The sequence below is a fragment of the Periplaneta americana genome, chromosome 5 (genome assembly GCF_040183065.1).
Source record: "Periplaneta americana isolate PAMFEO1 chromosome 5, P.americana_PAMFEO1_priV1, whole genome shotgun sequence".
Classification (NCBI taxonomy): Eukaryota; Metazoa; Arthropoda; class Insecta; order Blattodea; family Blattidae; genus Periplaneta; species Periplaneta americana.
This window is the reverse complement of record NC_091121.1, coordinates 98,212,872-98,226,097: the sequence shown is the minus strand read 5'-3', so window position 1 is coordinate 98,226,097 and position 13,226 is coordinate 98,212,872. Positions and strand designations below refer to the sequence as shown.

Here is a 13,226-nt window from a genome sequence, read left to right as displayed (position 1 = left end):
GTTCTAATAATAACTGTTTAGACACAATTCCGAATTACATGGATATCTAGAGCACAAAACTGTGACACCAATATCTTACAACAAAATATCAAACCAACGCGTTATAATGTCATATATATTCATATCTGTACCTGTTACATTCAACGACAAAAGAAATCTGTCAAGCCTTCACAAATCCGCTACCAAAGCACAAATCCAATAACCACTGTCAATCCTGCCATCGACACATTCGCCCACATGAATTCACACATCGATCCGAGACATTCCTCAGATTCGTTCTGAATTATATGAGAACCTGTACCGCATTCGCTTTTGGAAGCGCGATGTTTCATGAAGTTATCATTCACTTACTATCACAAATCAACCGAAGTTCCTTTATCCCTCAGTACTCGCTCGACATACATTTGTAATCCACTACTGTTTATTACGTCATCACATCTCCGCTTTCAATGCTGATAGCGTTAAATTTTCATTACTTTCCTGTTACAGTTTAGCTCTGATGTCTGAAGTGTTTGGATGTATTTGTGACTCTTTTCTGTGTAATAATATATACGTTTATAGAGTCGATTACACTTGTAAGCCGCGCGAGTGGTAACGCTAGTGTTTTTAATAGATGAGAACACAAGAGAATATTTTCGATTTCCTTATTTGTAATTTCATTTATTCCTATAAGACTTTCATAAGAAATTTTTACATGTATTTTCTATTGTTGCAGTGGTTATTTTATCATGTACGGGAGACTCGGCTAATTCGGCAATATTGAGAAGTAAATTTATCATATTTTTATCAAAATGTTTATTGAAAAATATTATCAAGGTATGTAGACATGGACGAAACCTTTCATTACCAAATGAGATAAAGGGACTTATTAAAATCCAAATATATTTAGTTGTACATATAATATAGTTGAAAAAGAAAACGGGTAATTCCGCATCAGTGCGGATAAATCCGCAATAGGACCTGGCTAATTCCGCAGCAGTAAATAACATAAAAGGAGCAATTTATATGTAACAATGCTCACTTTCTTCACAGCTGTGTAGCAAAACACGAAAAACAGCCAACTTTCGATGTTTCACTGTATTGCCGACAGAGGTGTCGACCAATATCCTTGATTGTTTTCTATAGCACTGCAGAGGAAATGCCTCCTGTTGACAGCCTCTCAAAACTTAAGTTCACGCTATTGTAAAGCCGCAGTAAAATCATATTTATGCATTATTGCGGAATTAGCCGAGTTTCCCCTAATATAGGCCTAAATGATAACTTGGACTGACTTGGGCTGATAGTTAGACACTATCCCATTCTGGCGGCCTTAACTCCTGACAACCTGAGGGTAGGACTTACCATGTATAAGGCCCTCATTCGCTCTGTCATTACCTATGCCGCACCCGCATGGGGGTTTGCGGCAGTGTCCCATCTCCGTAAACTCCAAGTTATCCAAAACCAGGTGATTCGACTCATTACCCATCTCCCCCGAGTCGCCTCGAGAAGAAAGTTCCATGATGAACTAGAGTTGCCAACCATAGACGAGTTCATTGCTCGACTGGCTAGGAACCTGTATGCGGAAGCTCGTGCTAACCCCAACCCGCTCATATCTGGCCTCGGCCAGTATGATCCTAGGTTACGGCGTAGACACCAGACAGGTCCATTAGCTATACTCTTGAGACAGGAGGACAGGGAGGCTGGCGTTACTCCCAGGTTTTGGTAGCCACGACTCAACTCCATGAGACTCCTTCGATAGTGTAACCGCTTTAAAATGACCTTGTCTTAACTGGGCTAAACAAAATCCCTCCCTAACAATATCTACTTTTGTTGATCGATGGAACTATCATAGAGCCAATTGGCTAGTATAGATCCATCGATTCATAGAGTCACTCAACCTAAGAGCCAACTGGCTAGTCTCTGATATTGAGACAACTCATCCTGCCTAAGGTTTTTCCGTGGTTTTCCTAAGGCGCTAAGACAAATGTCGGGATGAGCCCTAAAAGAAACGGGCCACGGACCTGCACTCATTTCCCCATGAATCTCCCTAATTAACTCTAAATTAATTAACAATTACATCTCTCCCCTCTCTTCGCAATTGAGCCATCATATAGCCAAATGGCTGGTCTCGAAATTGAGACAAATCAACAAGGCTCATGACAACAATCACCTCCTACATAATAGCCAAATTGGCTAGTCTCTTATATGAGACAACTCATCCTGCCTAAGGTATTCCGTGGTTTTCCTCAGGCGTAAGACAAATGTCGGGATGAGCCCTATAAGAAATGGGCCAAGGACCTATATGCCCTTCCCCATATATATTCCCCTTTATTGTAAACGACGTATGCCCTAGTTCAGAACATATAAATTGACTATTAAATATACGAGGTCACTCAATTAGTCGCAAATTGAAAGGACAGGGACCTCTCAAATTGCAGATTTAGATTTCACGGCGCTTCTTCCGATGGCCTTCACATTCTTTGTCATCGAACAACAGATGACAGCGTCTTGCCATCCTAACGGCAAACACCAGCCAGCTCTTCCTCTTCCCGTTCCGTGATCACTTGATCAAATCTCAGTCCCCCTCGCATATGTGGTACCTAAGAGGTTACGTCCAATTTCGGCTTCCCCTTCAAAATTTTCTAGAGTTCCTTCAGTGGAGCAGCGTAACCCGGAGTGAGACTAGTGGCCAACAGGCTTGGAGCTCACATATTTAGTTTTGTACAGCCCAACCCCTTGCAAGGACGGGTTTTGCGTACCTTTTAAAATTTTTCCTCCAAATTCTCTTTCGATTTTTCGATTTTCGATTTCATAACATACAACAATGACTTCTCATATGAAACAGACATATACTTGAACCCAATAGTGACTAAAATTTTAGGAGTAGGAAATTATAACTGTACAGTGCAGTTTATAATAACTAGAAATTAAGCGTATATAATAACAATAACAACAATACAGTTTTAATTGTATTGTTGCATCATAATACCCTACATTATTTTTTTTACCGACATCTCTGATTTAAATAATTTATTTCAAAAAGAGTTACACCCTTATATCACAAACAGCAATATAAAATAAGTGAAGTAATGTTGCTACATATATGTTGTAAAATTACATATTCATATGCGCAAAAACATTGTTTATTAAAAAAAATGAGATGGATTACAGAAGTAATCCGCGCGAGTACTGATGTCACAAGTTATGGCGCGAGCACTGAAGGGTTATTAAATGTAAGCTTTATCGTAATAATTTATTTTTGTTTTCTTCTGTTATCATTAAAATTCCATGGAGCGGTAATTATTATTTTTAATGTCAAAATAATAATGGAGCGTTCACGATGAAAATGCTTACTATCCTGTCAATGTTTATTTTATACAAGCAAACGATGGCTATAAGTTATAACAAAGTTTTAAATACTCGTGATTTTCTGCTGTGTGGAAACAGAATTACAAAGCATTTACTGCGGTTCGAAGTAGTGCAGTATAGCGTGAGAAACTGTGGTGAATGAACTAGTAGTACATGATGGTACAAGATCTTCAACAATGACGGAACTACTCGTACAACTGAAAATGTACCACACTGCTTCTCGATTGTTTGTATGCGACACGGAAAATACGCGCAAAGTCTTGAAGGAAAATCTATTAAACAATAATTACTCGTAGATTTGAAATAAACTTTGTACTTCTAGTGATATTTTAGTGTTTCGTAACAAGAAATATAGGGGCTACAAGTTTTCGAATTATAGTTCGACCACGAATTGTTACAGCAAGTTCAGCACCTTCAGGTAATTGCCAATCCTATAAACGAAGGATTTATGAAGATATACAGTTTGTGATAAAAAGATGTTCCTATTTTCATATAAATAAAATCCAAAAACAATCTTTGGACCCAGACCAGACTGCAAGAATGATTGCTATACAATTCAATATGAGAGAAAGTATATTAATGTATGAATAATTTCAAGGGAAAAATTGTTCCAGGGCCGGGTATCGAACCAGAAACCTTCGGCTGAGCGCGCCGATGCTCTACCGTCTGAGCTACCCAGTAACTATACCAGACCCCAGTTCAATTTTCCTCTTATATCCACATACAAGTGGGTTGACAGAACGCCAGAGTCCAGCATTGAGTGTACACGTACTATGTGACTTAAAGTTGTGGTTTTCTGTTATCGAAAATTGAATCAGGGTCTAGTATTGTTCCTGGGTAGCTCAGTTGGTAGAGCGTTGGCGCGCTCAGCCAAAGGTCCCGGGTTCGATACCCGGCCCTGGAACAATTTTTCCCTTGAAATTATTGAAGTCTGATTTACATGGAGCTGTACCTGAAAACCCAGATTTGTATAGATTAATGCATGTTTGGTGGAAATACGAGCACCTAATATGATTTAAGCTGGTCCCCAAAATGCACTGTGTTGAATAAACAATGCGTGCTAATGCATAACGCAATACGGTAATGTATGCCACAGCTGTGAAAACCACACTGCACAGAACAAACAAAAATTGATAGAGGAATTAACCAAATCCAAATGAAGTGAAAAGCTTGAAAAAAAATGTTGATAAAGTCTTTAGATACTGGAGAAGGAAATATCTGAGATATTTCGAAAGCTATAAAATTATTATTTCGAGTAGTTATTTACAAGAGAGTGGTTCATTATAAACTATATACTGTATCCTAAACTAGCACAGGTAGCTGTATTAGGAAAGATAATTAATTATTATTCTTACTGAAATTCTATTGAATTTACTTTTATTAAATTACCACCCTTCCTAATTACGAACTCTAATATTATGAATATCTGTTTAGTAGGGGTGTGATTTTTGGTATTAACGATATGCCCGAAATGTGTTAAAAACTTCATTTTATGACTGGAAAATACAAATCCCTTAATGATTCAAGATTAAGTGAAATAGGCCTATTTACGCGAAATTTATACAAATCCATTAAATTAATTCATAATCACGATATTTTCAACAAAAAATGGAGAATTCGCACGAAAAATGACTCTTTCTTCCAAATATAACGTTAAAATATACGTTAAACAATATACATGAACATTTCTACATATTTGATCGTTCGGCATTCACATCTAGAACAATGAATGCATAGTTTCAGGGACTACTTCCAGGGAGAAGCTCAAGCAGATAACGGTTATTTCCCTTTCCCTCAACAACAGTCTTCATGACATCAAGAAGGCAGTGCCGTCACTTTCTCGCGGTCGAATGAAATTGAATTATGAATTTATTTAATGATGCAAACAATTTTCTGTTAGTTTCAAAGGGAATGTTTCTATAATAATTATAAAAAAATGTTATTTGATTATTATTGTTTAAATTCTTTTAAAGATGCGAAATATGCGCGAAATTTCACTTTTTTATGAAATATTCAGGGTAAAATAATCACTATAAAACAACAACTCTACTGTTAACCAGTCTAGTACAGACTCTTGTAACGCCTCACTTTGACTATTGTAATGTTTTATATAGCGATCTAAGTGCTGAACTTTTTAAAAAAAAACTTCGTGTACATAACGTCTGCGTCCGATTTATTTTCAATATCCGCCGACATGATCATATATCAGAATATTTTCTACGACTCTCCTGGATCCGCTTGCAAGATCGACGTTTAGTACATTCTCTATGCCCGCTATATCGAATTATAGATGATTCCACAACCTACTACCTTGCCTCTCGGTTTACTCTCCTAGCTTCACATCATAATCGAAATACACGTTCACAGCACAATCTGTTGCTATCAATACCACGTCATCAGACATCTCTATACTCAAGTTCTTTCTCAATAGCCATGGCCCGCTCATGCAATTCGCTGCCGCTGAAAATCAGGGGTAGTCTTAGTCCTCAGTTGTTTAAAATTAGGTTGTTTAGAAATATTTTAAATGCATAGAATTAGTTTTTTGGGTATAATTTTTATTTATTATTATCATTATTATTATTATTATCATCATTATTTTATTATTATTATTATTATCATCATTATTTTATTATTATTATTGTTATTATTATTATTTTACACAGTCATTATTTTATTTTTCCATTAACACTAATATCTAGATAATTGTCATTGTCTCAATATAACACGTGCTGTGCTGATCATACTAATTGTACTATTCCTTTAGTTGTGAGATTATATTCATATGTATTAATTCTTTTTTTTTTTTTAAGTTTTAATACTTGTAGTCTATACTATAATGTATTTTCCTCTTTGTGATTATGTATTATATATATTTATTTATTTATTATTATTATTTTAAAGTTAATACTGATTGTGTATATGTATTCAATCTCTCTTTTTTACTTTATTATGTTTCTTATTATTTTTAAGTTAACATTTGTATACCGGTGTGTATTTTTCTGTATGTGATTTGATCCTGGTTGAGTGGAAGAGAAGGCCTGATGGCCTTAACTCTGCCAGGGAAAATAAAACTATTATTATTATTATTATTATTATTATTATTATTATTATTATTATTACTACTACTACTACCATTGCTGCACAATGACAGAACGAACTACATCAATCACAGCTAACAGAACACTGTCAACTAAGTTTCTAGAAGTATTGGCCAGCGATATTGCATCAATTGTTTATGGATGTGGCCGCGTTCATATGAGAATGGCCCTGACAGCATGCATGCCGTCTTAGCGGCAGACGCGTGGCTTCCTACTCAGTATGCAGCCGGTCATTTTCCGTGCCAGCCTGGCTCAGACGCACTGCAGTAGGGAGGATAATTACTATTAGTCAAGATGATTATAATAATGAATTTCGTGATTCATAAGTAAAAGTCCAACCATAACCTAATACCCCCACAAACTTATTTTCGTTTTGAGTGGTGCATAACACGTTGGGGGTCAACTCCAGAGACTCCACGGTTTCCTGTACAATAAACCGTTCGCAATGAAGTTGATCACCCAAAAAGACTAGTATTGTGCAATAAAATTGTATTTTTTTTTTCGTAATTGTAGCCGTCATGAGTACTGCCTAAAATGATTGCTATACTAATGGCAGAATAAAATTAATGTAGCCTAGTAATATCTGTTCCAGTGGCCTCTTTATCTACTTTGAAGTTCACTTAGATTCGTGTCTAGCTTGTGAAGTCGACGTCCTGCACATGCCTCTACAGCTAAATTATTACAACATGTAATCCCCACAGATCTCCCCTTGTGGATTCTATTGACTGTGCTTCATTTCAATCTGGAGATAACTTTCTTTTACTTTGACGATCATAGAATCCTGTATTCCCTAGGCTAAGAATGCAAAAGCAAGCATATTTCCAAGTTTCTCAAATTCCCGTATCGCTATTGTTTGACACTACCTGTACGTTTCTTTCAGAGACAACTCAGATTCACACTTTCACATCTACTGTTTTAATTTACCAAAGCGATCATTGAACGCATCATTGCTCAGACAATTATGCCGAGCTGCTTTGTTTCTCTCTGCATATAATTATAACCACAGCAAACAAGCAAATTTTAAATAAAAACTAGCGTTTCCCCCCGCAGTCTGTGTATTTCATTTTGATTCTCCTGGAGCATTGCCAGATCCATCTGCTAGACAAGTCTGGTAGTTAAACGTTACGACATTATACGATACGAGCATCAGTCGGGGGAAGAAATCTGTGCAAGAGTGGACTATAGTATGGCAACTCCGTATTCTTTTATTAAAATATTTCAGGTTATGTTGCTGACTCTAACTTAAAGCGCTAAAAGCAATATAGATATAATAGAAAAGCTTCACATTTTCCAAAGATGAGTGCAAATACAAAATAATGGAATACTCTACAGAAATTTTAGGAAGAACATAGTATTAAAATTTGCTATGCCAATAGTTGTTCCTGTATTACAACATGACTCCGAATGAGGTATAAGCTACATAAAAATATTGACTTTAATTAGGGTCTCATAAAATGACATTTTAAACCCAAGTTTCATACTGCAGAATTTATAAGCAAGTGAAACACGGCGATTTAAAATAAAATAGACACAACCATATGAGATTGAGTTGAATTTCCCATGAAGAATTAAGAATGTGGGACTTTAGGAAAGAAGAATGAAGTGAAGATGTAAGAAATGAACGCCATTAATGATATTATTTATATACACAGATAGACTGATCAAGTTCTGCTGATTCGACAGGGAATGAACTGGGGACGATTTTCTGGAAAAGTTATATAAGTTAGTAGGCCAAAACACAGACTATTCGCATGGCTATGACATATCTGAAAGGAACATTACCTGAGAACGGAAGAAATGTAGAATCATGTAAACCGGACGCTGTTAACAGTGACAACGATGACAATAATAATAATGATGATGATGACGATGAGTACGATGGCAATGGCGGAGGTGGTGTTCTTGCTTACGATAAAGGTATTGGTAGATATGTTGATCGTCGTACTTATAGCACCGGTAAACAAAATAAAATAACTTTTATATGATGATTTTCGGGCATATTTTGCCTTTGGGATGTCTTTCTTCATAGTCCAGGAGTAATCGGCCAGCATACTGGGACTCTAGTTGCTTTGGTACCTCCTTTCCATTGTAGAAATCTGCTGATGAAAATGCTCTCCACGTTCATCTCTATAAGTCCTAAACATTCCGGAAGAAGTCTAGGTGGGAGTCCAAGAAATTAACTTTTGAAGACATTTTGCTTTGTGTGACTTCACAAGATCACTATTTCACAATAGTTTTATGCTTTGTGATTTCCGAGGAAACCACAACAGATACTTTCAATGATTTCCAGGTTGTTTTTCCAGTGGGTTTAACAGTTTTCTCAAAACTTTCTTCATCCAATATCAGTGATTTTATTTGTGGTTCTATAAAAATTCCTTCCTTCAGTTTTGCATTACTAACGTTGGAAATTTAGATTTTGAACATAAATGCAGCAGAATTTTTATCAACTGCTTTTACAATATGTTTCATATGCAGGAGAGTCAAATATACTTTTTTAGGATTTATCAATGGGATATTTGACACATATTTACGCTCAAGAATAAAAGATTCACCTTTAGGTCAGTGTTTCCTAATGTACTGAGACTTATCTCTACTGTCCCATTCATACAACAAACAGCAGAATTTAATGTGTCCAAGTTGCAAATCCAACAATAAAGGTATCACCTTCAAATCTCCACATATATTCCAGTTATATTGTATATACTGGATATTTTCTAGCAGCAATTTCAAATTTTCATGTCTCTTTCATATCTGTAGCATGCGCCATAGTTGGTGGGAATACTTTACCATTATGCAGAAGTACAGCCTCGACTAACTTCCGGTGAGTCTATGAACAATCGCCATTCATCTTGCTGGTGTTGATGTCTGAACATTAATAAGCCTACACAGTGTTTCCAACCCATTCTGAATAAAATTTCCATATTTGATGAAAAATTCTCAGTTATTATATATAATTTATTAAAATTATAACAAAGAAAGCCTGATAATATAGAAGTATATTATATAAAAAGGAATTGTCACGAAAAACCATGCCTGATGGAAAAATTATAACTAAGCATTTGAATATGTGATAAAAAAAAACTGTACTAGAATCAGTATTCAGTTTTCTTGTGAAAAAAAAAATCATGTTGATCAGTGTAATAATTCTATGCTTGAGTACTCTATGAAGTTCGTTCATAGAATAGATGGTTGTTGGTGCTATCGCAGGAGCCTATTGGGAAAGAAAAGGCAAACACGCTCCCTTTCTGTTAAGGGGTAACGGGTGAAATTTTTGTCATTTTCAGTCAAAAATCGCATTTTCGTTTTCTTGTAAAAATGAATCGGCAATCTCTTACTTTTATGTTGAGCAAGTTTCAATTCTCTGCAGCGATCGAAAGCATAAAAATTACGCAATATATAAATGGCTGCACCCTTCAACTTCAATTCCATGCAAATTTTACATGCTGTTTTCTGACACTGGAAGGAATTGTGAACGGGAGAAGAATTCGAGGCAGAAGAAGATATCAGATGATAGACGACATTAAATAGGGCCTATATGGATCATATGCGAAGACTAAGAGGAAGGCAGAAAATAGGAAAGACTGGAGAATTCTGGGTTTGCAGTGAAAGGCCTGCCCTTGGGCAGAAGACTATAGATGAATGAATTGTTTATAAGAAAAATGAATGTGATACAACGTTAATATAGACGATGTATCATATTGTAAATAAATAAATATATACCTTGAACTCTTCAGCAAAATCCTTAATCTTTGCGCCGTTTGTGAGGCGTTGAATGATATTTTACTTTGCCACAAATATTCAGACGTGAACGTGTTTGTGACATGATGCCTTACCGGTGTGCGAGGGCTTGGATTCTCGTCACAACAGACCACAAGATTCTACTAAATCGGTAGAGCAGTATAATTTTGGTAGCGAAGCAGACGAATATTTCTCAGTATTTATCAATTAATTAATTAATTCACTTCACTGGAGGATCCAATCCATCACTTCCCCCTTTCACTCTCTTTCCTCTTGCTCGGTATTTCACTCCCACACTGTATTCTAATTTACTGAATTATTTACCAATTCTTTTTTCAGCTTTGTGAGGATTACACTATATTTTTACGAATTCAGTTTCAAATAAATGCCTTCAATCTCCAGTTTACGTCCTATAGTGACGTAACAAAGCAAGCTTACATTCGAAGATAAAATATTTCAAGTGAAATACGAGTATAACTGGATGTAGGCCTAATGGACAAAGTTAGGGGAGAGTATTTCACGTTTCGCGAAGGTTTCTATAATTAGTATTATAGACTTCACAGGTTCAAGTTATCTCTAAACAGATCGAAGTCCGTCACAAAAAGAGGGAAATCGTATAAGATATACCATGTCAGCTTTCGACTGTCTTGCGAGTCTTTCTCGACTTCTCTTCTTCTTTCTAGATATGAAATTTCTTCTGGGAGGTTCAACGCCCAGGAGCAATATATCACTATAAATATAATTATCCTACTGTTACGACTGACATTTTGTTATATATTTGGACCAGGGTTTCACAAAGTTTCACACAGCTACCGGAAATGAAAGTGTGAATTTGATTCTTAATTCTATTTCAGAATAAAAACAAAGTGAAATAATGTGTTAATCGTTCTCTAATTTCGCCCAAGTAGTATCTATTGAGAAAGTTTATATTTATCTCATTGAATGTGTGTCTCCAGTAATAGGATGCATTACGTGCTCATACTATAAGCAATACAAATCCAACAAGGCTCACTTTCCAGAAAAATAAAGTACTGTACAATTATCGCTCTTAAGAAAATGTTGTGCGGGTTCTTGAGCGCACGCAGCGCAGGCGCTTTCATATCCTTGCTTTAAAAATGGTGAAACTGTACCATGTTAACCACATGGACTCCACTTATGAACGTCAAGTACTGACTACGGAACTTAAGTATGTCGAATATCAACAAATCACATAGGCTTATGAGAACAAAATCTCCTATTCTCTTTTTGTTCCTATGTTTTATTCATTCTAAAAGTATAAGATAATAACCGTCTCATTATTTATTACTCTTTTGGACATTACGAATATTATTTGAGCAGGTAAGATTGTTCAACATCCTTTAAAATGCATCTTTTACATAAATTCGGATAATTTAACATAAAAACATACTTCAACACTATATAAAGGCATAGTCCACCGTTGTGGTTGAAGGTTAGCGAGTCTAACTCCGAACCCAGCGGTTCCGGGTTCGATTTTCGGTCAGAACGAGTTACCTGGGGAAGTTTTTTCGGAGTTTTTCCCTCACTCCTAAAGATGAATATCAGGCGATTGGAACCCCACTCATCTTCGCCACTTCCTTTCCTCCCCCATAATCCTTTCCTCATCATCCCGTTTCTGGTTTTTCAGATCACTCTACAGTCGGCCTCCCGAAGCTGCTGACTCTCTCGACCGGCCTCCGTGGAATGTAGTTCAGCGATGTTGGATGGCTTCTGCAATGGCACCCGAGGCGGACGTACTCGGGGGAGGAGTTTCGCCTTGGACCAACAGGGAGGCCTTGGGGGAATTTGTCGAAACCGGAATGGTACATGGATTCTGTCGGCTGTAGGGACCGGTCGTTAAGGGAGTCATGTGGTTAGGGCGGTGCGCGTAGGGGGGGATCTGTGGCATGCAACTCATTCCATAGCGAGGGTTAGCGTAATAGATCTCAATAGGTCGCAGTGCTGGGCCATCCGTGCCTCCCCCCCTCAGTTAAATTCCATTCCATTCCATATAAGGACATTCAATAGTTACTTTCTTCATATCGTCTCCATATCTCCTTGACGACTTCAAAGTAGTGTAAAGACTACAGAAATTTAATTTCAGTTCAATTAGGCCCTAGCTGAACACAAACATTGCTCTTTCGACCTAGGTAATCAAGTAATCTTAAGTACAAATTTAATTTCTCCTGAAAACAAGCGTCATACATAGTGTAATACTCATAACAGTACTCAACTGGATTACAAACTAACAGTAGTACTAATATAAAACGTGCATCAAATTAAAACCCAAGAAATTAAGATAGCGGTTATTGTGGTCAAATGACCCCTTTCAGTTATGCTGTTTGCAGTGCACAATAGCAGGTGCTCTTCTGCCGTTATTTCTCGGAAACCCTTTCAGTTATGTTATTCTCGGTACAAAGAAGCAAGAAGTCTATCTCGATTTTAGGCTACTTCCGGCACTTGAGAGTTGATCGTACTGAACCAAAAGGTAATTAAAGATAATGAAACGGCCTTACCAGTGAGGAAGTAATTATAGGTCTCTTACTGCACGCCTTTCTATTGTCTATCTTAAAGTGGAAAATCATGCGGGAATTATTTAGCCGTCCACTACAGGATAGTTAAGCAAAATCGGAGGTGAGAGACTAACATCGACTGCCTGTGAAAAAAATCGCATTTAGCATATTACGTAACGATAATTTATATTCCATGCTGTTTAAGAACTGATGAAAAAACAACATTTTTAAGAAGACGGTCATGGTCAGTCTTGTAACTTCATCCCGGTATTAAAAAAAAATACCGGTCAATTTAGTCATGAAAACTTCAACCACAGACCTTTAAAATACTGGTATATTTCGTACACTAAGTCCAACTGCATTTATTACTTAGGTATAACAACGTTTCTTAACTTAACACACTAATCGCAGTCGTTAAAAATGCAATAGTATAGTAATACAATTAGTACCATATCTATCTTTCGGAGATCGAATCCTGGTACCTATAGTAAGTCATATTAGTGAACTATTTCTATTACAATCAATGGATGGG

General features: G+C 36.6%; 1 protein-coding gene and 1 non-coding gene across 2 annotated transcripts in view; one reads left to right on the top strand and one right to left on the bottom strand.

Moving 5' to 3' along the window:
• Positions 1-13,226, bottom strand: part of LOC138700430 (LHFPL tetraspan subfamily member 6 protein-like) — an 843,471-nt gene that overhangs the window by 616,229 nt on the left and 214,016 nt on the right. The window lies entirely within an intron of this gene.
• TRNAS-GCU (transfer RNA serine (anticodon GCU)) lies at positions 4,180-4,252 on the top strand. Its single transcript has one exon. It is a non-coding gene; the product is annotated as a tRNA-Ser (tRNA).